General features: G+C 40.1%; 1 protein-coding gene across 2 annotated transcripts in view; it reads right to left on the minus strand.

Annotated features, from left to right (window-relative positions):
• LOC146319051 (rho guanine nucleotide exchange factor TIAM1-like) overlaps positions 1 to 14,600 on the minus strand; it is an 82,600-nt gene extending 68,000 nt beyond the window's left edge. For both annotated transcript variants that reach the window (XM_084731288.1, XM_084731289.1), the window contains exon 1: positions 14,409 to 14,600. The gene's annotated coding sequence lies outside the window, so the exon portion shown is untranslated. The remainder of the gene's footprint in view (positions 1 to 14,408) is intronic.
• Positions 14,601 to 26,325: the final 11,725 nt, after the last annotated feature.

The raw sequence follows: 26,325 nt of genomic DNA on the forward strand, positions 1-26,325 counted from the left end.
AATCCATCTCAAAAAGGCAATCATTTTAGAAGGTAAAACTTCTTCAAGTATAAGTTTAATCCTGGATCCCATTTTAAATAAGAGTTTAAAGTTTTGGTGCAACAGTTACATTTAATTTAGGTCCAAACTAAACTGAGATTTAAGGTGATTTAATTTTAAACTAGTTTTTAAGTGTATGGTGCAACATAATTTAAAGATTTAATCAGATTTAAAAAAAAAAAAATCCTTGTTGGTCCAACCCATTTTTAGAGTGAGAAGTGGAAACGTGTAAACAAATACACGTATTTAGGCCAAGTTTATACACACTTGATTTTGGCACAACATATTGTCAGACACAGACACATGTAGACACCTGCAGACAAACACAGACAGGTGTGAATGCTGCCAAATTGGCGGGTAATACCTCCTATTCCGCTCTGTGCAGGCTGAAGGGACAGCGAAATAACAGGGTGGATGAGTGAGCAAGAGAGAGGGATGAGAGGGTTTTAGGCAAAGGTAGACTGATTGAGGTGGGAGGTTGAGACTGGGGGATGGTATGAGAGGGGCAAGAGGGTCTGAAAAAAAAAAAACTATAATGGTGTTGAAAGGCGGATGAGAGGCTGTTAGAGCGGTGGGGAGCTGGTGGAATCGAGTGTTGGGCCACAGGTAGAAAGATGAATGATGTGTGGTGAGGTGGAAGGAGACATGAGAGGTAAAGAGGTGGAGTGGTGCTGATAGGTCCTGAGGGGCTGATAGAGATAGATGTTGTGTCAGTTCAAAGTAGGGCGGATGTGAACAGGCCTGATTTGTTGTCAGTAACGATATGACTGCAGTAAGACTATCTGGAGAGGGTTATTGAAGAGGTTATTGTCCGTGTTAGTGTGTGTGTGCAGGTGTGACCAGACTGTCTATAAGAAAGATGGAGATCATTTCTGAGGAGAAAAGGTCGTTGCTCTTGTTTTTTAAATAAAACTAAAATATGTGTATGCACAAAAAAATAGCTGGTCCAAAAAAAGATGAAATTGTCCTTGTGTTAAAGGAATAATATGTTCCATATTAAAATGTCTAAAAATGCATGACCTGTGTTATATATTTTGTTTTTTTGTTTGTTGTGTATTTAAATAATCCTAAATGCTTCCAACAATGGTCATTTCTAATTTATGCCAGGTAAAGGTGCATTTCCTCTTTGCTTCTAATTGCTATAAGTTCCAGAGAGACATGGGTTGTGTCTGATATGCCAGAGACTAAGGAAGCCAGCGAACATGACTAAATATAATGTGAATAAAACTTTGTCTCTTCCATTTAATCTTTTTGATTATTCTGATTATCCAGATTAAAGGAGCAATATTTAAGACCCGAGTGTTCAAAAATAACTTCAAATAGCATTTAGGGCTGCACAATTATCACGGTATTATTAAAATCACAATAAAGCCAAGTGAAATATCCAAATCGCAGACCGCGATTATGTGATAAAAGAAGAATGTGAAAACAAAACAAAACGGAGATATGAACGAAGATATTCTGGCCAAGAAATCTTGCTCTCCAGATGTTAAAAAACAGGTTTGTTTGGTACAGATCCCAACATGTCACATCATCGTGTTTTTAAGTATTTTTTCAGTGAAAATGAAATCTGATGCAAAAGTGATCATTCCCAGTAACTGTATCGCATATCACAATCACAGTCAAGATTATACTGTCACTGTAACAAGTGACGACGAATCCTTCAGTGTAAGTTGATCAGCTGTTTGTAACTGTCAGTTATCTGTAGATGCAAAGCTGTACGTTTTCTCTTGAACATAAAATTCCACTGCTCTGGTGTGGGAGTTCTCTCTCTCTCTGATGACATATCACGGTCAGTTTATAATTTAGTACACTTCAGTAAGACAACTCAAGTTTTAGAATGATTATTCAGCAGCAGAACATAATTTGAGTTTGGCATCTGACTTCATCACTCCCCGCATGTTAAGTTACATAGAGATATATGGGGAGTGATGAGCAAATTCTTGAATGCCCCATTGGAGCCTGCGGGTGGATGAAAGAGAAGGCAGCGACACTATGCAGGGCAGCAATGCATTGGCAGGGAGAGGGAGAAATGGGAGGTTTAGCAGTTTAAATAGACCGCCAGATTGGAAAGGTGCATTTGGTATGTACTATTTAGAGTAATCCAGGTTTACAAGGGCTGTTTAACAGCTGAGTTAACGAAGATGTGGATGTGTGATAGGAAAAGGGAATACAATAGGAAATTGTCGGACTATTTTTCAAACACACTAAAAATCTGACCATGCTGCATGCCTTCCAAGAGTAAACAGAAAGAGTGGAAATTAAACTGGATGTTTTAATGGAGTTTTAGGCTTATTCTGATTCCAGACTCAGCATGATTAATGTTTAAATACTGCAACAACGCAATATGCAGGTATTATCTTACTCTGTTTTAATCAACTTGTTAGACTATTGCAAAGACGGTTAATAAAACACAAAGCAGCACTGTTATCACTTTATTAATTAAGATTTCTGCTGAGGCCCTGCAAATCCTTTGTTGTACTACCCTAATCATTACCAGGGAGCAAGAGAAAAGCTTTGGCATGACCGCACAAGGACAGGTAAGGAAGGGAGAAAAACTGGAGTGGGCACCATGGGAGAAAAGAAAGGAAATGAAAGATTAAGGGAGGAGAGTGAGTAGTTGAGATACTGGGGTGAATCATGACAGTAGAAACCTGACAGAGCAGGTAGTGCAAAGAAAAGTTAGTGGCGGAGGAATGGGCAACACAAAGGTGGACTGCAGAGAGACAGAGGGAGGGGGACAGCGGGAGGTGGAAGAGGAAGTTATCTTAGTACATCCCTGCACCTGAGTCAACAGCGGAGCTTGCAAACAAAGCACCCCCTTGAAGACGAGACAGGAGACAATGCGCTGCAGTGAGAGATGCGGGTAAGAAATGTTCAGCAAGAATGTGACAGACAAACAGCAGCTCACTGTGCTGTGTCTCTGTCCCCGAGGCCAACAGAGGACACAGAGCAGCAAAACAATACAGTATGGGTCTGGGGTACACACACCTCACCTATGACACACTGCTGGGGAGGTCAAGATAAGATAAGGTATTGAGTGTGGTAATAAGCCTTCTACTGACCAAAAAACAAAGCAAAACAAACAATAATGGCACACATGCAGGATGTGCAAATTTGCACCACATACTGTATTTTTTCTGGTTTCCATTTACCAAGAAACACGACCCTCCCTTTACCCACTTCTTCATTTATGCACCACAAACCCAAAAACCATCCTTGCATGCAGTAAGGTGTGACAGATTCAGAGAATGACCTCCGCCCAGAATGTTGCATCATTGTTCTGCAATTTTCAACGACAATGAACTGCTTCACTTTTCGTAAGTCACTGTAGGCCAGTTTCACAGACAGACGTTTAGGTCTATACTAAAACAAAACCCAGTAAAGATGGAAGTGAAATTACTACTTTCACTGTTGATTAATCAGTCTTTTTGAGTCAACAAAATGTCAAAAGCTCATGACTCTCAGAGTTAAATCCTAGGTTAAATCCTATGTATCGCCCTATGTGTCTATTTATATATCAAGACACACTATAATGACTTAAAACACAGCACAGTATAGCAATATAGCATTTGCCCTACTACATTTGATAGCCAATGTGCATTTTTAGTGGACCAAATGTAAACGTAACACAGGCTTCCTTGACTGTGACATTTGTGTTGTCAACTTGTCCCATGAACTGTGATGTTGTTTGTTTCCTGGGGACATTAGCTACACTTCTGTGTGTCAACTCCTGCTCATTAAATTTTTGTTGCTGCATCATTTTTTTAATAGTCTGCCTTTTGTGATTCTGGCTCTTCTGTGAGGACAGTACTAGCAATTTTAGCAAGCTTAGTAAACCCATATATCAGTAGCCCTGACAAATCAGTAGCTAGCCGGAGATGAGTACTGTTCACTGCTTCCTGTAGAACAGCCACTCCCAAATTTAGAAATGCCACATCCCAATTTGAAATCTGAAAATCTTCTGCAGCCCACCCAAACATTTAATCACAGCTCTGATCAACAAACAAAGCTAATCGCACCAATTAGGAGATATAAGATAAGTTCCAGTGTTAGCGTTACGTATCATCAAATACAGTGTGACATCTGTTAAACCAGGTCAGATAAATGAAGATTAACACAGAATTTAAATGCCGTGGCTTTGTTTTATTAGTTCTGTAATGCTGTGTTGGTGAAGCCTCGCAGTATGGGGATAAAACTAGCATACATGGAATATTTTGTGGCCACAGACAAACTTTTTGTGGCCACGGGTCATAGGGCCATGGTTAATGTTCAACCTCATGGCACTAATTTTTAGCTCCATTGCTGGGACACAAACAAATATTGTAAACCTCAAAGCAAGTTATGGAAAGTAAATAACATCCTGTAATGTGTCAAAATAACACAAGACCCCCAGAGAGCAACCACCATTTATACAAAAATCAGTATTCTGAGGAAGGAAACCTTAATTTCCATTTCCTCAAAGTATTATTTTGTTGAAACTTGCATTTGCCTCTCCTACTTATAAGGGTAGGAATTATACATTTTGCATCATAAAAATATATGCCACTTAATTCTAGTCATTATAGAGGTTATAAAGGTTACCATTGTTAAATCCCTGGCTGCTTCAATCACATTACTATCCTGTAGGATTTCAGCCCGTGTTTAAAGGCATCTTGTGGCAAAAACAACCCTATCCCTGAGACAAGGATGTCAACAACATGTCAGCAACGTGGCGTCTCCTCAGTAGCTGGGGTTGGATCTAGGTCAATGGGTCCATTTCCCGGGAGTTGAGCTCTTGTGCGGACTCGAGCTGGGGGTTTATTGTTCGGGCTCTGAGTGGCTCCGGTGTATAGAGCCTCCCCTCTCAGTGCATTAGTGACCTGTATAAGCTCCACACGACTCACTGACATCTGAGTGCAGGCCTGAGGGGAGAGGACAAAGGCAATCTGACCACATGTATGCACACACATTCACGTGTCTAAAAGCTAACGCACCAAAGGACAATAACAAAAACGCATAGTCGAGTAGAAACCCAATACAGCACTCACCACAGGGTCTTTATCCCAAAAGAAACTGAATCCAGAGAGCCAAAAAAAATCCATGCAGCTCTACCCGTAAGGCTTCATCCTTGCTTTTGTCATACACACACGCCCATACAGACATATTCACATGCATATTTGCACTTGCACACACTTACAAATGCACACATAGGCTTTTGAGACTGCCTTGTACGATGCCGCTTCATCACTTCCAGGTCAGCAAGCAGGAACGTGAAGTGTGACTATGTGATGAGCACCGAGTCGCTGGTCAGCATTCTCTTTATGCAACTAATGTAATGTGGGGGATGAAGGAGAGGAGGAGGATGGGAGGGATGGGAAGGGGAGAAGAGAAGAGAAGAGAAGAGAAGAGAAGAGAAGAGAAGAGAAGAGAAGAGAAGAGAAGAGAAGAGAAGAGAAGAGAAGAGAAGAGACACAATGGCCAAGTGGCCTGTTTCCCCTGCTTTAATTACAGTCACGTGGACGTAAACTTGGACAGGATAATACACACAAAACACACAAAAGTAGAGGGTGTAAAGATTTCCAAGCAGAGATCCCAGGAAGGCCAAATCTCCCCAGCGCAAACAAAGCATAAAGACAATCTTTGAAGACACTCTTTGCTCTCCCACACTAATTCCTCCCTTAAATCCCTACTCAGTACTTCACACACACACATGTATTTCCACTCTCTCACTCTGAAGTCTTTTACACCAGCTTCCTGTTCAGGTAACATGTTCCATCTCCCGTCTCATCTCCAAGCAGGCTTCCTTTTTCCACATTAACTCAGCTTCCAGCACCTTTTTCAGATCTTTGGAACGACTCGTGTCAGCTTGTTTGCACGGCACACATCCTTTGTTTGCTGATCACTCAGTAAACAAAATCATACATATTCACCTGTCTCTGTTTTACTCTTAGAAATAAAGGTGCTAACTAGAACCATAAAGGGATTTTTTTGGTTTGTTCTCCTAGGAGAATTCTTTTTGTGTACTGGTTGAACCTTTTACAAGGGTTCCACTTAGAGCCCTTTCAATGGGTTCCTACTAGAACCCAACACAAAGAGTTACACTTAGAAGCAACTGTGAAAGGGTTGCCACAAAATCCCTAATGGGTTTCTACAGAGAACCTTTCTATTGTGTAATGGTTTCAGCCAGAACCGTCTCTGGGGGTTCTATCAAGAACCATTCCACCTGCTGCGAACTAACAAGAAAACACCCTGAGGGTTCTACTGAGAACATTTTTTATATTACAAAGGTTTTATCTAAAACCAAACCATGGGGTTCTAGCAAGAACTTTTTTATATTCCAAGAGCTATATCTAGAACTCACCTGAGTTCAAGTGAGAAAAGTTTTTTTTTATCACAAAGGCTTTATCTAGAACCCAGCCAGAGTGCTTTAACAATAACTTTTTTATATATATATATATTCAAAGGGTCTACTGAGAAGACTTTTTTTTTAACCAAAAGGTTTTAATTAGAACCTACCTGAGGACATTTTTATATTCCAAAGGTTTTATCTAGAACCCACCCGGGGGGTTTCCACCAAGAACCCTTTTGTATTATGGTACAAAGAACCCTTAAACCCTTGACGAAAAAGTTCCTTGAACAACTCTTTGTTTCAAAAAGGGCACTCTGGATGAAAATGGTTCTCAAATGAACCTTTAGTCTTACAAAGAACCTTTGGTGAACTTTCTCTTCAGCAAAGGGTGCTTCAGAAGCAAATGATTCTGGGTAGAACGTCAGCCCCTCAGGAAGAACATTTTTGGAACCCTTATTTCTAAGAGAGTACATTCCTCTGCTACTCTTCTGAATTGAGGGCATGCAAGAAAAACATGAATATCTAACCTTCTGTATAACAAATAAGATGTAGATGCATGCACACACAAACACACACACACACACACACATTTACACATCATCGGCTGGCAGTCTGAGCCGATGTGTGGGCTGGAACGCAACACTGATCAAAGATAATGGGCAGACATGACAGGGATGGCAATGCTGTCGCACCAAGAGAGGAAGGAAAGAGGGATGCTGGCGCAAGGGAGAGAAAGAAAGAGAAATAAAGAAACAAAGAGGGCAAGAAAGAAAAAGAAAGAGAGACAGAGAGGGAGCAAAGGAAGGAGGAAAAAACCTCCCAATTCATCAGCAGACACGGAACAGACAAAAGATAGGAAATGAACGAGGGCACACATGCCAGCTCATGTCAGCTCTGAGACACCCCTCCCCCCGTCTGGACCCCTTCACAAATTAGAGACATCCCCTTCTGCTACACCCGCTCCCTTTTGCATCTCCTTCTTCTTCTTCTCGTCAGGGGGGTTGATGTTGAGGGGTCTGGCACAAACAAATGTTCTTCACCTGATCTTGAGCATAAAGTAGTCCTGCTCAACCAGACGAGTGACATTACAAACACACGCACATAAGAAAACACGTCAATGTGGCATGTTCACGCTGAGTCATTCAGCTGTTCATCTTGCACAATTTATCATGTTTTCTAGAGTTCATGCAAAAGGCCAGGGCCAAGGAATACAGACGCACAACCACACACAATCACTCATCTAAAAAAAATCTCTATAATATTAACTGCACATTATATTTAAATTATTTTCACCACTTTACCTTGCCCTCAGACGGCCTTTTTCAACTGGAAACCAACATTAGTCGCTGCTCTACCACTGCCTTGATAGATATTTTGTGACTTCTGTGTTTTAAAAGGTTAGTCTGGGTTGACTGACTTTGCCAAATGAGTCTGGTTGAGTGAGAACGACTTACATAATGGCTGTTTTTCATCAGGAAAAGCTTTCTATTGGCAAGTTAAAGCTGTGAAAATACTCTGAATACAGTATACAGTTACAGTTAAACTGATACTGATTTTTTATGTGAATGTTCAGCTTCCATGCTTGTTCCCCTCTCTGCTTCTCCAAACTGGGGGTGTGTCAACCACCATATACTGGATAATTACCTGCCCATAACATAATAATTATCCAAATAATCCAAACTATCTCTTTAATGTCCACTTGTGACCAATCATAACTCGTAGCAAGGTTTATTATCAAATTTGAATAGTTTTATGGGTCTAATAATTGACTTACGGATCATCAAAAAAGCAAATGCATTTTTGGAGCAAACATGATTGTTACCTGCTTCCATGTTCTGTAAATCGTAGCTCAACTCCTCAGATCTATCTTGTCACCTCTTGGAAGAGGCTCCAGACCCCCAGCTTGGAAACCATTGCCTTATTATATCAGCTACACAGCAAAGGGATTCCCCCTGCTATTGAATGCAACCATGACAGAACCAGCACCTTAATTAGACACACTCTGTGTAACCAGAGAAGAGGAAAAACATTTCAGTGTCTCTCCACCCTCAGCTGTCAGTTTTGTCTTGGTTTTCCCAAAACAGACTTTAACAATATCTGTCTACTGGGCTGCAAGTGACAGCAGTAGAGCATTGGGAGAGTGACACACACAGAGAGAAGACAGACACACTCAGAACCCACAGGCACACACTCAAACACAAACATTTAAACAGCTTGATTGCATGTGGGGAGACGTGCACCGGGGGCTGCATAAGCCCCGTATTTGCTTAACAGCAGAAATAAGTGGACCACTGAGGAAGAGGGATGAAGCATCTTCCAACAGTGGTTAGAAGATGAGAGAGGCAGGCAGACAAAGATGAGAGAGAAAGGGAGATCATCCCTTTCATGTTAATTGCATCATCCCTTTATCATGCCTGCCACATGTTCATCAAACTGCATCTTATGTACTGTATCTGTAATCACGAAGAGAGGGTGTCCGTCCGTCTGCCACAAGGTCAGAGGAGTCACAGCAGAGGATAAAGATACGAGAGTATTCACAGCAAGCTTCAGTTCCATGTTGTTGATGATGATTATTATCATTTCCATTTATAGAATGTATTATTTGATGTATGGAGCGCTCTATAAACCTCACATGAGCAGATCAAAGGACTTAAATATTTGTATTTATAGTATAGATTATACTGAGGCTGCAGAAAATCTGTGACTGTATGTGTGAATGCATTTCTTTGATTAAAGGTAAAATATGCAACACCCTAATGTTCAAAGATGAGTGCTACTGTCCAATAGTGAGTTGGAGCCACTGACAGAATATTAAATAGATTCAGTCCCTATTTAACACACTATCTCTGGCTGAAGTTGTTTTCCCCCACCCCCTCCTCCCCAGACTGACGCTCAGGCAGGTTGTCTACAGACTAAATGCTAAACCATTACCCTGAAAACAAAAGCCCACAAAAATATACACTCTGGAGCTGGAGTTCAGTGACTGCCTGCCTTACTGCCTGCCAGACTCCATTAAAATATTGCTCAGTTTGACCGTTATAAAGATCTACTCACTCTAAGTTTCAACAAAGAAAATACGGGCTATAGCGCTGTTGGTGGAAAAGCCAGTATTTCAGATTAGTAGGGGTGCCACGATTCTCCAAATCCATGATTTCATATGACTTGATTAATTTTTTTCTAGCATTGATAGCTATGTAATTGTTAGACTATAAAGTCCTGATTTGTAAAGATCTGTCATTTATTTATATTTTAAAATTCTTCTTTAAAAAGATGTAGACAGAGTTCAATCTCTGGATCACCTTGTATTCCTTTTTACTGAGGAAGAATCAGATGTTGCACGATTCCACCAGCTACTAGACGCAGCCAGTGTTTAACAATATGGTAGTTATGTTAGTGATGAATCATTAATTGATCAATCACTGTGAAGAACTTAACCAAACAAAACTGTATTAAGAAATGGCAGTAACTGTACCTCATTTGATGTTGTTTTGTCTGGTGGAGGCATTGGTTGAATAAGGGAAACGAAAATGAGAAAAGAATGCGTGTTCTTTAACTAATTCATTCTTAATGATTAATTGATTAATAGTGTTTTCAAGTACTGGTTAAGGAGATGCAAGAAATTTGCATCCTATGGTTTTAAGTGTGATAGAATGGCTGCTAACCTGTGCTTTGTTGTCTTTGAAGTGTTGCTTTTTGCTTTGGACATGCGCCGGACGCTGCAAGTAGGCAGGGGTAGAGAGAAAAAAAAATACCCTTTGTTTTCAATGACTGAAACTGAAAGATAATTTTCGTTTGATTTTCTATGTAATATTGAAATTGTGACACCCCTAGAAATTAGCATGGTTCCTTAATCTCTGATAACATATCATGGCTGTTTTATGATTTTGTACAGTAAATATATTGGGGATTTCTCCTCGTGTAGCGGTTATGGTTTCAGTTGAATGTAGGTAAATGCAGTGTCCTCCTTGGAGACATAACAAGTGCTAGAGTGTGGGTGTTTACAGTGAGGCTGGATGTGTGTAAAAGAGGATACGCCTACCTACATCTGCCCTATAGGTGAGCTGACTTAGCATGAGAGCAGTGTATCAATCTGGGTCAGTATGTACACACACACACACACACACACACACACTATACAAACACACTCACGCGCCCACAGGGGCTCACTTAACAGAGCCCCACCCCCCTCCCTTCACGCTCACACACTATATTAGCTTACTGTACACAGACAGAGCACATGGTTGTGAGGATGCATGCACACACACACACGTATTTGTCCGGAACACACACTCGCACACGTAGTAAATGGACACACACAGACATAAACCTGGACGAGCAGTGTGTAACAGTGTGTGAGATAATGGCTTTCCCTCCGTTTCACAGCCCCAGGCTTTCACAAAAGTCTTTGTCAATTTAGAAGAAAAAAAACAAGAGCGCGCACGTACACATGCTCGCACACACACACACCAGTTTTTATCTGCCACTGTAAATCCTTTCACGGATCACTTCCTCAAAACACCCTGCCAATATTCAACTTCCTCATGGTGGCAACTGAAGCAGTGAACTGTAGCAAGAAAGATAACACGAAGAAAAGATAACAAGACACAGACAGCGAATGAGAGGGATGACTAGTTTATACCATACTTATTCTTCTTAAAACCCCAAATAAAAACAGTAATAGTATTTAATTGCATTTTAAATCTTTGTGATAAGGCAGAGACTTTTATGATTTAATACCTTATCAGGGTTTTGTGGAAGATTGAGTGTAAATAGTCTAAAAGAAATACATTAACACTTTTGCTAAATTACTAAGTTACAACAGCTGTTGTTTCCTAATTGCAGGGTTGGCGGTTCGATCCCCCTCCTGTTCATGTGTCAAAGTGTCCCTGGGCAAGACACTGAACCCCAAATTACCCCAATGGTTAGGGCAACACCTTAACTTCCACTGGTGTGTGAATGGGTAAATAGAGCCAATCTCTAATTTTAAAACACTTTGGATTTAAGTGCTATATAAATGCAGCCATTTACCAAATTACAAACTTTACTACTTCTGGTGTTTTACTGACTTGTCACAAACCACAGCAATGTAAAGCCTTACACTTTAAAGGTGTAGTGAGCGATTCTGGAGAAAGAAAGAAAGTCCCACCCCTCGGTCGCCAAATTACCATCACTTTAGATTGGTGGCTCAAAGAAGGTTCGATTGCTGAGTCACAATACCAAAGTTTTGGGAATGAGACTCAACAATCAACTACCTAACCAATCTGTTAGTGGACAAGGTCTCCCCTCTCTGGCTAGATTTCCTAAAGCCTGAAAACAGAACCAAGAAGAAGAGCAGAAATCTAGTTTTCTCTCAGACCATGTGAATTACATTATTGCTCAAAGGTTATTGTGGAACTTTTGCCCAGCAATGCCAAAAATAAACTGCCTATTTCAGCATTAAATACTATGATCAGAAGTAAATATCTTCTGTTGTTGATGAAAAAGAGACACGCTCATTCAGCGGCGCAGTAGACACACACTCAGCCTGACAAAGAGGGAGAGGAAAACAGGTTGTAGAGCCAGAATATTTTTACATTTAACACTGTGAAATCAGGATTTATTTCAACCAAACCAGAGCTGGTGATTGTTGGAACAGTGAAAAGACTAACCGAGATGGTTTTGGTGAGTTTTATTTAATTTTTCTTGTTGAGTTTGAAAAAAATGCATTTTTTTGATGATTTAACAAGGCGTGTTAGTTCAACAAAAATGCAAAACTTGGATTCAGAAGGTATAGTATAAGTAACATAGTAAAGTCACTGCTCACACAGCCCCCAGTTGCTGGTTAATAGGCTGATGCTGGTTGGTTGGAAAATTTGAACACTTCACCCAACTTTAATTTTATCAGTGCTTTTCTTAATGGACCAAACCAAATACCCAAGACAACTGTTTTTCTCCTCTCTGGAGAGGAAGCATGAAAGTGAGGGAGGAGAAGGGACAGCAGTGACTCTGTGCCCTTTGACCCCTCGTAATTCTTTGACTGTCTGGATGCCTGAAGATGACCCTCTGCACAGCTGAGACCTAATACGTCCACTAACACACACACACACACACACACACACAAACATTTGAGTGACAGATGGTAAATATGTCTTAAGTATTCAGTAGGAAGTAAAAGTGCACAGACTCTCTTTTGTTTTTGTATCTTCTTTAACTTGTCTCTTATAACCTCTGTCTCACTCACACACTCTCTCTTTCGCTGATTCAATCTTGGTGTCGCTCTCTGCCAAGTCTTCAGCACTGTGCTGCCTTTAACTACTGTTCCCACAAGACTTTCGGCAGCTCTTACAGTGGGTTTCCCTCTTTGTCCGTTCAGTCCTTCTCTATCCTGCTCTTCAGCTGTTCCTCCTCTCCCATCCTCTATTAAAATTTCCACACAACACACACTCACACACGCAGACACAAAGTAGGCTAATGTCTTTATCAGATCCAAATCCGTTAGCGTATGATCCCTCTTTCTTCATTTCGCATTGTAAATCTTTGATGGCATAACCAGAAATTTTGAGCACTGACCTGCGCTTTTTTTTTCCACTTCTTTAGAGTGTAGCAGTTCTCTAACAAGCTTTTGATAAGTCCTAATTACTCTAAGTGCCTCTTGAGTTTTTGATATCTCACTTCATCTTGAGTAATCGCATCTTTCATGCATCTCTTACGTAAAAGCAATCACAAATACACAGTGCTTCAGCATGCATTACTGCTGTACAGTATGTTTGCACTTTGAGCTGTGCAGTTTGTTCAATGGTGGGGAAACGTCAGGTGCTGCGAGTCCAGAGGGCTGTTAAGGTATTTTGTTATCACCACATTACCTCCAGTAGGAAACTAGGCAATGTCCCAGTGTGAACATTAATGATTGATAAACTCCTTTCATTAACACACATACACATCAACTGGCCCATGCAGGGTGGTATCTTGAAGAAAATGTGTAGAAGGCTTTGTTTCTTGCACTTCTCTTATATCTATAAACACATATATGCTTGTGCGTACTTGTGAGAGAGACAGAGAAAGAGCGGGAGAGATCCACCAGAAAAGAGCCACCACCAAACAGTAGTATACTGTACTGACAAAGACGAGAAGTTACACTCACACACAGACACACTGTGTAAGAAAGCATGCCATCTTACAAAATATATCAGTACACTGACTATTAACTATCTATTAATACTAGGGCTGCAAATAACAACTGTTTTCAGAATGATTAATATTGTGATTAATTGCGAAAAATGCTCATCACAACTTCCCAGAGCCTAAAGTGTCATCTTCAAATTGCTTCTCTTGTCCAACCAACAGTCCAAAACACAAAGACTCTTCATTTAACAAGCTGGAACCAGCAAATGTTAATTGATTAGCAAAATAGATGGAAACTAATTTTCTTTCCATTGACTAATAATTAATTGACTAATTACCACACATACACCTTCACCTATATGGAGCATGTACAACAAAAAGCTTATACTTTTTAAGAGGATGTCGGATACATAGATTTCTGCCCTTGTTGTACCTTCACCTTCTTTTGTCTTCTCACAAATTAACATGTATGTCAACACTTGGGCTGCAACTGTTATTTTCATCATCAGTTAATCTGCTGATCAGTCTCTTCATTAATCAATTAGTTGTTTGGGTCATAACACCTTTCCAAAGCCCAACATAAAGTCCTCAAATGTCTCGCTCTGTCCACAACCCAAAGATATTCAGTTTACTAATCAATTAAGGGTAAAGAAACCAGAAAATATTCACATTTGAGAAGCTAAAGTAATTTTTTTCTTTAAAAATGACACAAAACAATAGCAAAATATTTGGTGATAGATTAAATAGTTAAGAACCTGAACTGATCAATCAACTAATTGTTGCAGCTCTAGTTTATATATCTACCTAAACACGCATAACACTAAGCCAGTTATCTTGAAAACATCCATGCAACTCTGCTATATCTCTCCTCCTTTCTGTCTCTGCTGCTCACAAAGCTCCCAAAACATCCCCAAAAACAAGAAATGTATCTCTTTACCTTCAACTTTAAGCTCCCAGTGTTTCCAGTATGTGTGTAACAGTTAATTCCCTGTGGTGGTTAAAACACAGTCACCAGCACGTGTCCTCAAACAGGGGAATCCTTTGCATCAGTAGAGATGTCTCTCCCGGACTCCAGCACACACACACACACACATATTACAGCACATAGTCACACATGCTGCCTCTTGCACGCCTAGACTAGACTGAGGGAGAGGAGAGGGTGTGTGTGTTGCTGCCTGAGTTTGAGCCCGCCCTCTTTCTCTCTGGTTCTCCCCTTCTCTCTCCTGCATGTACTCACCCTGCCCTCCTCCTCCTCCTCCTCCTCTTCTCATCTCCTCTCTTCTCCCTCTCTCTCCAATTTCACCTCCCCTGGTTTGCCAATTGACTGCCAGCATGTGTGCTGGGTCTGTGCCTCTAAGCCTTTAGATGTCCCAGTCCTCTTTTTAATTGCTGGCTCTCTGGCCTCAACTTCAACACAAAAACAAAGACACACAGATACAGTGGACAAGCTCGGGCATGCACAAACAGGATACATCCAGAGACACAAACACACTCGCCTGCAAGTAAAATATTATAGATTGATACAGTAAATATGAGTATTTTTTGTAAAAGACAGATGATACAACCTGACACACTGATAAGTCATCTTAAAGAGATAGTTTGGATTATTTGAAGCAGGGTTATATGAGGTACTTACCCACAGTAGATGGCAGTTGAAACACCCACAGTTTGGAGAAAGTGAGAGGAGTGCCTGCCTGGAAGGTAAGCAATGAACTGCTGTGGACAGGGTCAACAGCAAAAGGTCGTTTAGACACTTTAAAAAAGTAAGACAGGCTTATTCCTGACTAGAAACTGCTGTCATATGAGCTAAATATTGCTCTCTCTCTTGCTCAGCCAGACTCCTTTTGCAAAAATGGTCGATTAGTTAGTTTGATCGTCTTATTGTGTGACTTGTGTCTGAACTAACCTTTTAAGGCCCTGAAGTCACACAACAACACAAAAAACTAACAGACTGAGGTAGCGGTAGATCAGAAAGTCCTGTTCTGTAGGGTAAAATTACTAATTTGTTTCCAATGGAGTCTGGCTGGTTTGGAGAGAGTGACCACACAGCGGCGGTTTACCATCCGGTGAAAATAAGAGGGCCTTTTTTTTTAGGTGGCTAAAATACTCCATTATATAAGCCAAATATCACTCTATCCAAAGCCACCAGACACCATTGCCAAAAACATTAGTTTTTCCCTGACAGAACACAGAAGTTGCTCAGCTACCGCAGACTTGATCTATTAGTTTGTGCTATTGTGTGACTTCTGTGTTTTAAATGATTAATTCACCTTCACAGACACAATAGCACAAACAACCAATCAAGGGAGAAACTCCCATTTTCTGCAAAGTGAAATAGCTGTATCTGCAAAAGGAGTCTGTTTATTTAACAAGGTGGTGAAAATATTCAAAATATAGCATACACTTCAACTAATACAGTTTTTTTTTGGTGTGCATTTTTTTAGGTGGCTAAAACACGTTTTGCTGTCGACCTTATCCACAGCAGTTTATCGCTCAGCGTCCTACACCAGTACTCCTGCTGCTTCTCCAAGCTTGTCAGCTGTCACATACTGTAGGTAATACACTGTACACTGGCTGATCAATAAATACCTCATACAACTCCACTTCAAATAATCTGAAATATGCCTTTAAAATGTGTAACTTCTAAAACTGAATGCACCAGAATAGAGATGAGGTTTGAGTAGAGAGGTGAGAAAGGTGCACAGTGAAGAAGAATCCAACCCAGTCCTTGGAAACATTCCACAAGAGCAGATGCAGCTGCTGCTTCACTCTTTTTTTTTTTCATCCATCTTTTCTTTACTATCTTACAACCCACCAGGCTTTTTGAGTCTTCAGATAAAAAGAATGAATCATCAAGTAGTAGTTTTTACTATTTTCTCCCATGTTTTGAGTATCAAGAAATCACTACCTGTAGGCTTGAAACATGGCTCTGAAAAAGTTTGTAGCCTGCTCCTTCACTCTGCTTGGATTCACAACAGTTACAATGGATTTCAACAGTGACCCAGTTTTACAGCAAAAAAAACTATCAAGACATCCATAGAAACTACTCCTGCAGCTTGCTCCATAACTCCGCTGTCCACTCCTGTGCTCAATATATTTCAAACACTGCCTAGATGTGACAAAATATGGGTCAATTCACAGCTTCAGACTGTGGTCAAGCTATTTGTCTTTGTCATCAATACAAGCAAACACAGGCACACGTGAGAAAAGTAAATACAAACAGTGTAAAGTTCGACACAATCTGGAAGTGTTTACTCAAACTAGGACAATCACGTTGCGGTGAAATGTGTGAAACAGTGTTTATATTTGGTAATGTTAGGTAGGAATTAAATACTTGTAGTGATGATAATAGTCCACCATGTTTTGGTGAATGACACCTTCAAGAACTTTCTATTTAGTTATTGGTGGAAATTCAGTACTAAAAGAGCAACAGTTTCAACAATTACATTATAATACACACACACACACACACACACACACACACACACACACACACACACACACACACACACACACACACACTGTATAGTAAAAATTGCTCTATGTAACTTAGTTTTAAAGATCCAGTGAGTAAGATTTACAGGGTTCTATTGGCAGAATATGGCAGAAATTGAACATAATATTCACAAGTATGTTTTCATTAGAGTATAATGAGCTTTAAATAACGATCACTGTTTTCATTGCCTTAGAATGAGACATTTATATTTACAGAGGGTGCAGGTCCTCTTCCATGGAGTTTGCCATGTTGCACTGCCATGATTCTATGGCAGCCCAGAACAAGAACCGAACACTGACTCTAGATACTGCCTTTGTGTTTTGCCCAGGTTTCAGAAGTTTCCACTGTATGTCCTCCTACACTCTTGGAATGGGAGAGTGAGATGAGGTGTTTGCAACATGCAAGTTCACAGCTAGATGCCACTAACTCCCACAGGCTGGTCTGTTAATAAGTTGGGTCTTTGCTGCAGGGAAGGTGTAACTTTGTAGGCCAACCAGGAAGTTAGCATCCTTCTGTTTCTCTCCACAAAAATCAGAGGGGATTTTTCCATTGGATTTTGGATTAGTGCAGATAATACGGTCTGCAGCAAACAAAATTTATGACACTTTTTGCGTAACAAAATAATCTTGACAAATGAACCTTTTTTTAGGATTTTTGAAGATTAAAATCAGCAATCAGCCAGAAGTAAAAAGCTAACGTTAGGCTATAACAAACCACATCACATTAAATCACGTTATGTCACCATCACTATGTGACTAGAAACTGCCTTTTGTAAGACTCAAAAAAGCTTCATAATCACTGAGTGAGATATTTCCAAATGTTAAGGACAAAATGTGAAGATCTATTTAGCTTGTGTAAACCACATAACATTTTTTTTCCCCTTTTTTTCTCAGAAAAACCCATTTAAAAAAACTCACTGACTTCAAGATGAGGGAACTCATTCCTGCAGCACTCTTAATGTCTATGCAAAGACAGGAAGTGCGGATATATTCTTATTTGGGCTCTACTCAGCCTAAACACTTAACTGGGTATATCTTTGTAAATATGCAGATATGAGCTCATAATTAGATAAAAGACTCCATAAATTACTTTTCCTTCTCTTTGGAGATAAGTTGTTCTGTATCCTCTGACAAAACAATTCTCTCTCAGGATCATCAAATCACTTAACAAATGTTTGGCTTGAGGATGCAGGATTTTATGAGAAAAACAGGGTTGATTACATAATAGTCTGATGGCTTCCCATTATCTCTGTCTGCTGCACTGTGAAGCTCCTGAAATAACCAGTATGTTTGGAGTATTAACATTTTTAGAGGCAAACATGCCAGGACAAAGGGCAGGGAAGGTAACAGATCTACCCAACAAAAGGACCTGACACAGCCTCCACAGGGGAGAGAGAGGAGACCGTCACAAAGCACAAAGTCGCTTAGAAAAGTGCACACTGGTGCACGCACAACACACACACACACACGCATTCACAGCGTTTTACCCCCAGGCATATGATGACATTTCAGCACCTAACTCAGACGATACCACTGCACTGCTTCTCGCCTGTTACAGTTCTTTTGTGTACGTACGTGCACACACACATATGCCGTCTGTCTGTCTCCTAGCACCTGCCCGCTCATTCTCTTCCCAGTCTTTCCCCTTCCTTTTTTGTCTGTCTCCCCCTGTTTGTTTCTTTTTGTGTTATCTAACAAATTAGCTGGAGAAGGTCGTGTCCCGCTAGGAGCCGGCTGGAACAGGAAATAACCAATCCGGGAGGATGAACAGCGACTTAGACAACCAGTTCCCACAGCCCAAGCCCAAACATAACGTTATTGGGCAGTAATGCAATTATGCAAGAAGAAGGGAGGAACTGGTTAGCAGTTTAACTCAGAGCAAAAGCTGCGATGACATGTTGGCACAAGCAGAATAAAGAGGAGGTAATAACAGCAGCAGGTGGAGGATGTTAAGTAAGCAAGGAGGAGAAACATCAGGATGGCGGGGTTTTCTTTTTGTTTGCTTGTTTTGTTTTGTCTTCACTCATCAATTGGCGTGCTGCTTTTGTAATGTGAACATGCTCATTGGGCCACATGCAGGAAGTTATATATGAGCAAATTCTTCTCTTATTTTTGTTCATAGTACCCACTGATTTCTGGGATTCCCTAATGCTTTCTTTTTTAGACACTTCTCTTAGTTGACAGAGGATTTTATGAGTGGCTGAGAGCACACTTACACAAAAGCAAAGCATTTTTACCACTTGATTTTGTTGATTTGCTTAGATTTTGTTGATTTGGTACTCTTTCCTTTATTTTTGCTCTTCTACCCTGTTGGCCATGTATTTAAACAGTTTATTTTTTCTGTTTTTATGATCACAACACTGCACAGGGAGTTTTATTTTGAAAATTGACTGAATACTCTATGCTGTTTCTGTGACTTCTTGACATGGACATGACGACACATATGCCTGGTGGAATCATGCTATTACCAAGATAAGAAGATAACTTCTCAAAATGTTTGTCTAATGCACCGAAACTCATTAAAAAAATATTTAAATATTCATAATTCTTATTATTATTAAGAACTTTTTAGTAAATAGTTATTTAGTAATAATGTATTAATATAATGATAGGGGGAATATTTGGACCTGAACAAGCAGTTAAAGACAGGCAGGCAGGTTATGGAGCCCATAAACTGACATAATGTAATAAAATGTTACTAGAATATTAATACATACAGTAAAACACAATACATATTGTCAATATTTAAAATAAAAGCATGAATAGAAATGTAAAGCGTTTCCTTTAAACTCTGATCAGTTGGTAAAAAAATAAGTAAAAGCATTTTTTTTCTTAGACCCTGTTTGATGGCATCTCTCCGATTCTTGGGCATGTGCCAAGGTATTTGCACACAGAACCACACCTGCCCTTATGGTGTTCAGGGTGATGGTTAAGAACGTTTGGTGCATCAGGAGTTGACTTTTCTTAGTTTTCTCTCTAAAGAAATGGTCCTGCATGAGGCCCATTGTTTGCTCTGAGCTAGTCGTCAGTTAGGACAGTGAGGAGTAACTGAATATCGGAGGCCATTCACCAGTCGCGTTTCTGTCTTGAATAAACAGACTATTTGGTGGCGGTGCTGTGAGTGTAGCCGGTTTTGTTCTCCTGTCTTTCCACACACCTGAGCTGGCCTTTCAGCACAATAGACTCCACCTCTCAATCCTTATCAGGCCTTATCGCAGTGTGGGTGGGGGGTTGGGGGAGGCAGCGATATCAGTTAAGAGCTGAAGGGATGAGATTGGTTTCCTATTTCATGCCTCCTGCCATCTCTCTTGCTAAACATATCATATTGAAATTCATGAACATACTGTATTGGAAAATGGACAAAAAAAGATATGCACATATACACAGTCAGGATGCCAGTTTCCTCCACCCAACTAACCACCCACCTTGCCAGATTTGATAAAATCATCATCACCAGCCATGCATGTACAACTAATGAATAATGTATGCACTGCTGGGCCACAATAGTACATCCCTTCTGGCCTGCTACCTTTCTCTTAGAGTCACAGTAGCTAACGGTTGCTAACTCCACTGCTTAGGGTCATATCAGCTAATCCCTGTCGAGCACTATTACCATTTCCATTAGCATGGGACACCACTATATATGCACGTGCACACAACAGCATGTGTTGAATGCACACCCACAGACACACAGGCACGCTTCAGACAGAAAAAAATAAATTGGACAGGTATATAGACCGACACAACCGAACTCATTAATAGTGAGGACAGATGTGACTGACAGATGTGACTGACAGACCCTCAAACTGGAGAAAAAGCGGGCATCAGGTGTTAGACTGCATCCCTTCATAATCCACACAGAGAGACGACGACATGCATCACATATAATGCCATGATGGACAGCTTGGGTTGGAAGCAAAGGTGAGACATCAATTATTTCAATCATCAAGTGTAACAGATCAAATGTGGACCCAGCCTCCGCTGTGGCCCCTAACCTACGCACAGAAAAACACACACTATCATATGGGGTTGTAGTAGTACGTGTCAACTGCTTCCTCTAAGCCAGTATCAGGAATAGATGCTAATATTTGTAAGTATTGGCTCCAATGGCCACCAAGCCCCTAAATTTGGTGCCCAAAGTGCGTTTTCTATAGCACAAATGTAAACTTGCATAAGAAGAATACTGGAAAGGCAATTTAACTACTTAACAAAGTAGTCTTTTGTGTTTCTGGTTTGCCAGTTAAGATCTAGGCAGCGATGAGTATGTAATTAAATTACAGTTACTAATCAAAATGTTGATGATTACAAAGGGGTTACACCTGAATATTCTTTTTTACCAGGTGTAGGTCTGCTCTTTATTGACTTTACTGTTCTTGTTACTATTTTTTTTGTCGTAGGTATATGCAGTGTTTGGCATGTTTCACATTAAACTGCACAGTTGGATTCACTGTTGCTGACAACCTAATGGCCTCCTGGAGAAAATGGACACAAAACGAGCAAGTCAAGGGTCAAGTTAATGTTATCGTTTGCTAATGAGCCAGTATATTCCTGTCTTTAGACTGCAAGGTCATACAGCACACATCTGTGCAACATTACCTCAAAGCTATGAGTCCAATTAATATTCATGTGGGGGAGGTTAGCTCATTACCTGCGGATATTAAACAGGAACAGTGTATATTGTACTGTTTACTTTAGCCGTTCTTACATTGCTGCTGCTAAACCACTGCTACACTCATGTGGTTTAATATGCTCGCGCAGTACAGAGAAACATGACCTTAATCCTCTCGCATGCTGTCCCTGAAGATAAAAATCTGAGTGGGTAATTTATATCATAAATGTGTCTGATTCTGAGCTTTGCTGTCTGATCACCACAGATTATGCATTGTCACAGAGAAGTGAAATCAGATAGGCACAGCGGGGAGATCTGATAAGCCTATATGAGTCAAAGAGGAAGAGACTGATACAGTATTGACAAGGTACAGATAACGAACAACTAGTTTTTTTTATACTTTTTTTTTTTTTGGCTTTTGCCTTTATTATTGATAGTAATGGCTGAAGATATGACAGGAAAGGCGGGTGAGAGAGAGGGGATGACACACAGCAAACGGTCCACAGGCAGGAGTTGAACCAGCGGCCACTGCAGAAGACTACTAGCCTACCAACTGAGATGTAGGGAAGCCCCCTTAATGCACAACTAGTTTTACCAGGCAGTCTTACAAACTACATCAGAGTTTGTTGTTAAAATATGAAAATAAACGTACTTGCCCCTTTGAATTATGCTTTTATTTGCTCCCCAAGTCTGTTTGATTCTGCAAGCATTGCAGCAGAAAGAATAAGTTTAAAATTGTTACACATTCAGTTAGATTACATCTGCTCTTATTTTACCATCATGGAATACAGAAGTTATAGTCAGATCTAGTGCCCTAATGATGGAGCAGTAGTGATGGACCAATGCCATTATTAGTGAATTTTTGCCAGCTTTCTTCCAGCATTTGGCAGCTGCAACTTTTAGCCTGGATTGTGTTTAACTTCTTTGTACTCGTCTTGACATTGTAGTTTGGTCTTTTTTTGTAAAATATGTGACTCTGCTGCCTGTTGACGTGTCAATGTTTGCAGTTGGTTCAACGCTGCAAACACCACCCTGTGCGCACGCTCATGGCTAGATTGGGAAACACTGGGTTGACCTACCGAGTTGAAAACTGCCGTCATGTGACCGCTTTGCATGATTGCAGTTGTCAGGCTTAGTGAAAACAGATAACGGAAAGATATCTTGGGAATGATGAACTTGCTCCGTGGTACAGGCTCCAAGCCAATAGTTATTTATCAAGATAAGACACTGGCCTGACTGACAAATGTTTTATTTTGACTCTTCCAGGCCGGGCACACCCATGCAGGTGTTATTAGTTATTCTAGCTGATTAGACCTCTGCTCAGGTTGAAGGTGAGCAAAGCTATGCTGAGAATGACAAGAGCTCTCTTGACTCTCTGTACTGATAAGAATGATAAAGGTGCAATTTCCCCTGTCGTAACAGGTGCAACAAAGCTATGAGGAGAGTCATGGAGATGTTAATCAAACATGACCTCCACACATGCACACAGCCTGGAGAAGAGATTTAATTAGGCAATAAATTTTAAAACACCTGCCTGGATTTACCATGGGTGTTTGGGGACTTTAAATTTGAAAACAATGACTAAGCGAAAAATAAGAAAACCCTAGATTTGACCCATTAAACGTACACAGACCACAAACAAATAACATTTTTAATTTTTATGCCCAACAAGTTAAAAGAAAAGTTCAACAAATATGGGAAATATGCTTAATGTGCATTCTTGCCAAGAGTTATATGAGGCAATTGACACAGTAGTTGGTGTTACCAGTGTTACACAGTGTTTGAACATGCGCCAACAGCATGACAGACCCACTGCCTATGTGTGTTCTCAATACTTTGTTGTATGATACAATTAGCCTATAAAGTGGAAACGTCTGCTCCATATAGCAGCAGCGACAGTCGCAGCACAGCGCAGCAAGAGTCAGATTTCAGACGTAACGCTGCCAACTAACATGAGATTGCTTGACAATGGTTGTACAGACTGAAATCCCCTGGAAGGGCAATTACCTCAATATCACCAAACAGTCGAGGGGCGCAGGCAGACATAAATGTGAGCACTCTGTTGTTCAATACTTTATCATGAAGGCGTTAGCTAGTGCTAATTGTCTAAACTGTGCTAGCCACGACAACCAGCATGTACTTAAGGTTGCTTTACAATTCCTCTGTGGATGTCAGCTATAGTTGTTGTTTGTCCAAAGACCTAAAGATCTGACTTGCACTACAGATATTGAGCATCATCTAAGAATATGTTTTCCTGTAAAATGTCCATACATGGTAACACCAGAGATGTCAGAAGTTTATTAACTGGTGGGAAAAATTCCTCACCCTGGCATGACTAGTTGGAAGAAATGAAAATGAAACACTTAAGCTACAGCCAACAACCTTTGCTCAACACCTCTAAAGCACATTGTATTTCATTTGATTTATCCATAGAAAACCTACGTGTCAAAACATCGAATTGCCATTTATTAAGCAGCGGCAAGAAATAGTCCAGCACAATAGCCCCAAATTAGATCATATTCATGCACACCAATGTTTTGAGAATGAACTCAACTATTTTGTAATTTTACATTCTGGAGGCAGTTTCATAATAAATTCAAGACAAACACATAAATACAAACAAATAGCATCAATGTCCCCTAGCTGTGATTGTTAGAATCAGTGTGTAAATCCCTCATTCCCTGAGTAAATTAATGGGTTGTATTACAGTCAGCTACATTTATCCCTAACCATGATTGACTGATGCTCACAGAGCTGCCTCAGTCCATACTAATAGGACACTCACTGAGACACAAAAGTAGACAAACACATTAGAACAACGATCAGCCATTATTCAGAGTGAAGTTTGTCCCTCACACACAGCAGAAACTCTACTCTTCCTCTGCAGACACCACACAGTTAATACAACAAACTCAGGTACACTATATATATATATATATATACACATATATATATATATATATATATATATATATATATATATATATATATATATATATATATATATATATATATATATATATGTATATATATTTTCTAGCTTATGTTGAGATAAACAGATAGGAGCAGCGCTGCAGTCAGCACCACCTTATTTCAGGATCAGCTGGGCTTAAGATAGAGCCCAATGTGGGTTGAGATTAAAACCAAAATAGGCTGTAAATAATGCACATGCAAATAAATAATACAATAGTCTGCAAAGATGTAGGCGCTTTATACTAAACCCTTCAAAATCCAAATATCAGAGGATTTTGACTAATTACTGCAGAGAAGTCAGTTGTATCCACATGTTAATCTGTTAAAATGTCTGTAGTTCTGGGAAGAAAATAATTATATGTAGCAAAAGTGCAGATACAATGTGTTTTTAATATTGTTAAGGCAGGATAAACTTTAGTCAAAGCCTAATAACGGTGAAGGATAAGATACTGGAGGCTGACAGAGTCATGTATTGGCAAAGAGAACCAGCATCACAGTAAATTAGATATAATCAGCAAGACAAAGCATCAGATATAAAGACTTATCTGTCCCCCATACATGTTGGTATCCTCCAGATCAGTGCAGTAAATGTACAGTATCATAATCCCCATCAATGTAAACAGGGAGCCACATTAATTAGGGTGCTGCAGTCAAAGATGATTATCTGGAGTACAAACACATGGGAGGGGTGGGAACAGCGTACATGTTTCTTTAGTTTTCACGCTGGCTTTCCTGCAGTCTCATTTGTTTTTGGTTTTTCAAACATCTTTTAACACAGTACAGGGGTTGCAAATTTTGTGCATTGGTCTTAAGTCATGAACATGCTATCTAGCAACTGATCAATCAGTCATTAATAATTAAAGAGACACAACATGTTTTTGTCTGATTTGATTTGTTTTTTCTTGTTTGATTTTTCCTTTTTTCTCATTGTAAGCTTAATTCTTTCAGCCTCTGAAATGTGAATATTTTCTGGTTTTGTTTGGTCCTCCATGACAGTTACTTTGTGAGGCAGCTGGATCCGTGAGATCACGAGATCACGCAAGAATCAATCTTGCCAGGCTCCAAGCTATCCATTTGTGTCCACATCAGAGGTGGCGCGAGCCAATCAGCATAGTCGGAGGGACTACTGTCAGCTACGGGCGTGGTTTTAAGCATCCATGGAAAAGACTTGTCTCAAACAAACAATGGCGGCTCTTGATGATGTTAGCGTAGATACTGTGATAGCATCAGTTATATCAGAACTGTAGAATACTTCGTCACTGAAAGGAGAGCAGAGAACGGCACTGAAGGCTTTTATCAACAAAAAAAGATCTTTTCACTCTTCTTCTGGGCTGCTTCGACTTTGGTTCGGTCAGTTGATCTTAGTGGTTGAAGTTAGCCCGTGTTAGACATGACAGATGGTTCATCCAATCACTTGCCAAGTGTTGTTTGAAAGCGCCCGCCCTTTTCCAGACTGTTTCTATGGATGACTTCCCAGACAAACCATCTGGCGTGTGAGGCTACTATGACAGTAAACTAAATATCTTTGTCTTGTGAGCAAATTAAGACATTTGAGGATGTCATTTTGAGCTTTGGGAATCAATATTCTGATCAACATTTTTATAATAAATAATAATAAATCAAATAATAATAGTCATAGCCCTACAAGAAACGCTCATATATTGTTGATTTTAGAGGCCCCTGTGGTCAAAAAGGGGTAGTGTTTCCACTGTAAATATAATGTCAGTTTAAATTATCTAAATGAAATTCTCTACCTGCCTCTTTTTTACTGCTTAAC

This window comes from Lutjanus erythropterus, chromosome 11 (assembly GCF_056507025.1).
Source record: "Lutjanus erythropterus isolate fLutEry1 chromosome 11, fLutEry1.hap2, whole genome shotgun sequence".
NCBI lineage: Eukaryota > Metazoa > Chordata > Actinopteri > Lutjaniformes > Lutjanidae > Lutjanus > Lutjanus erythropterus.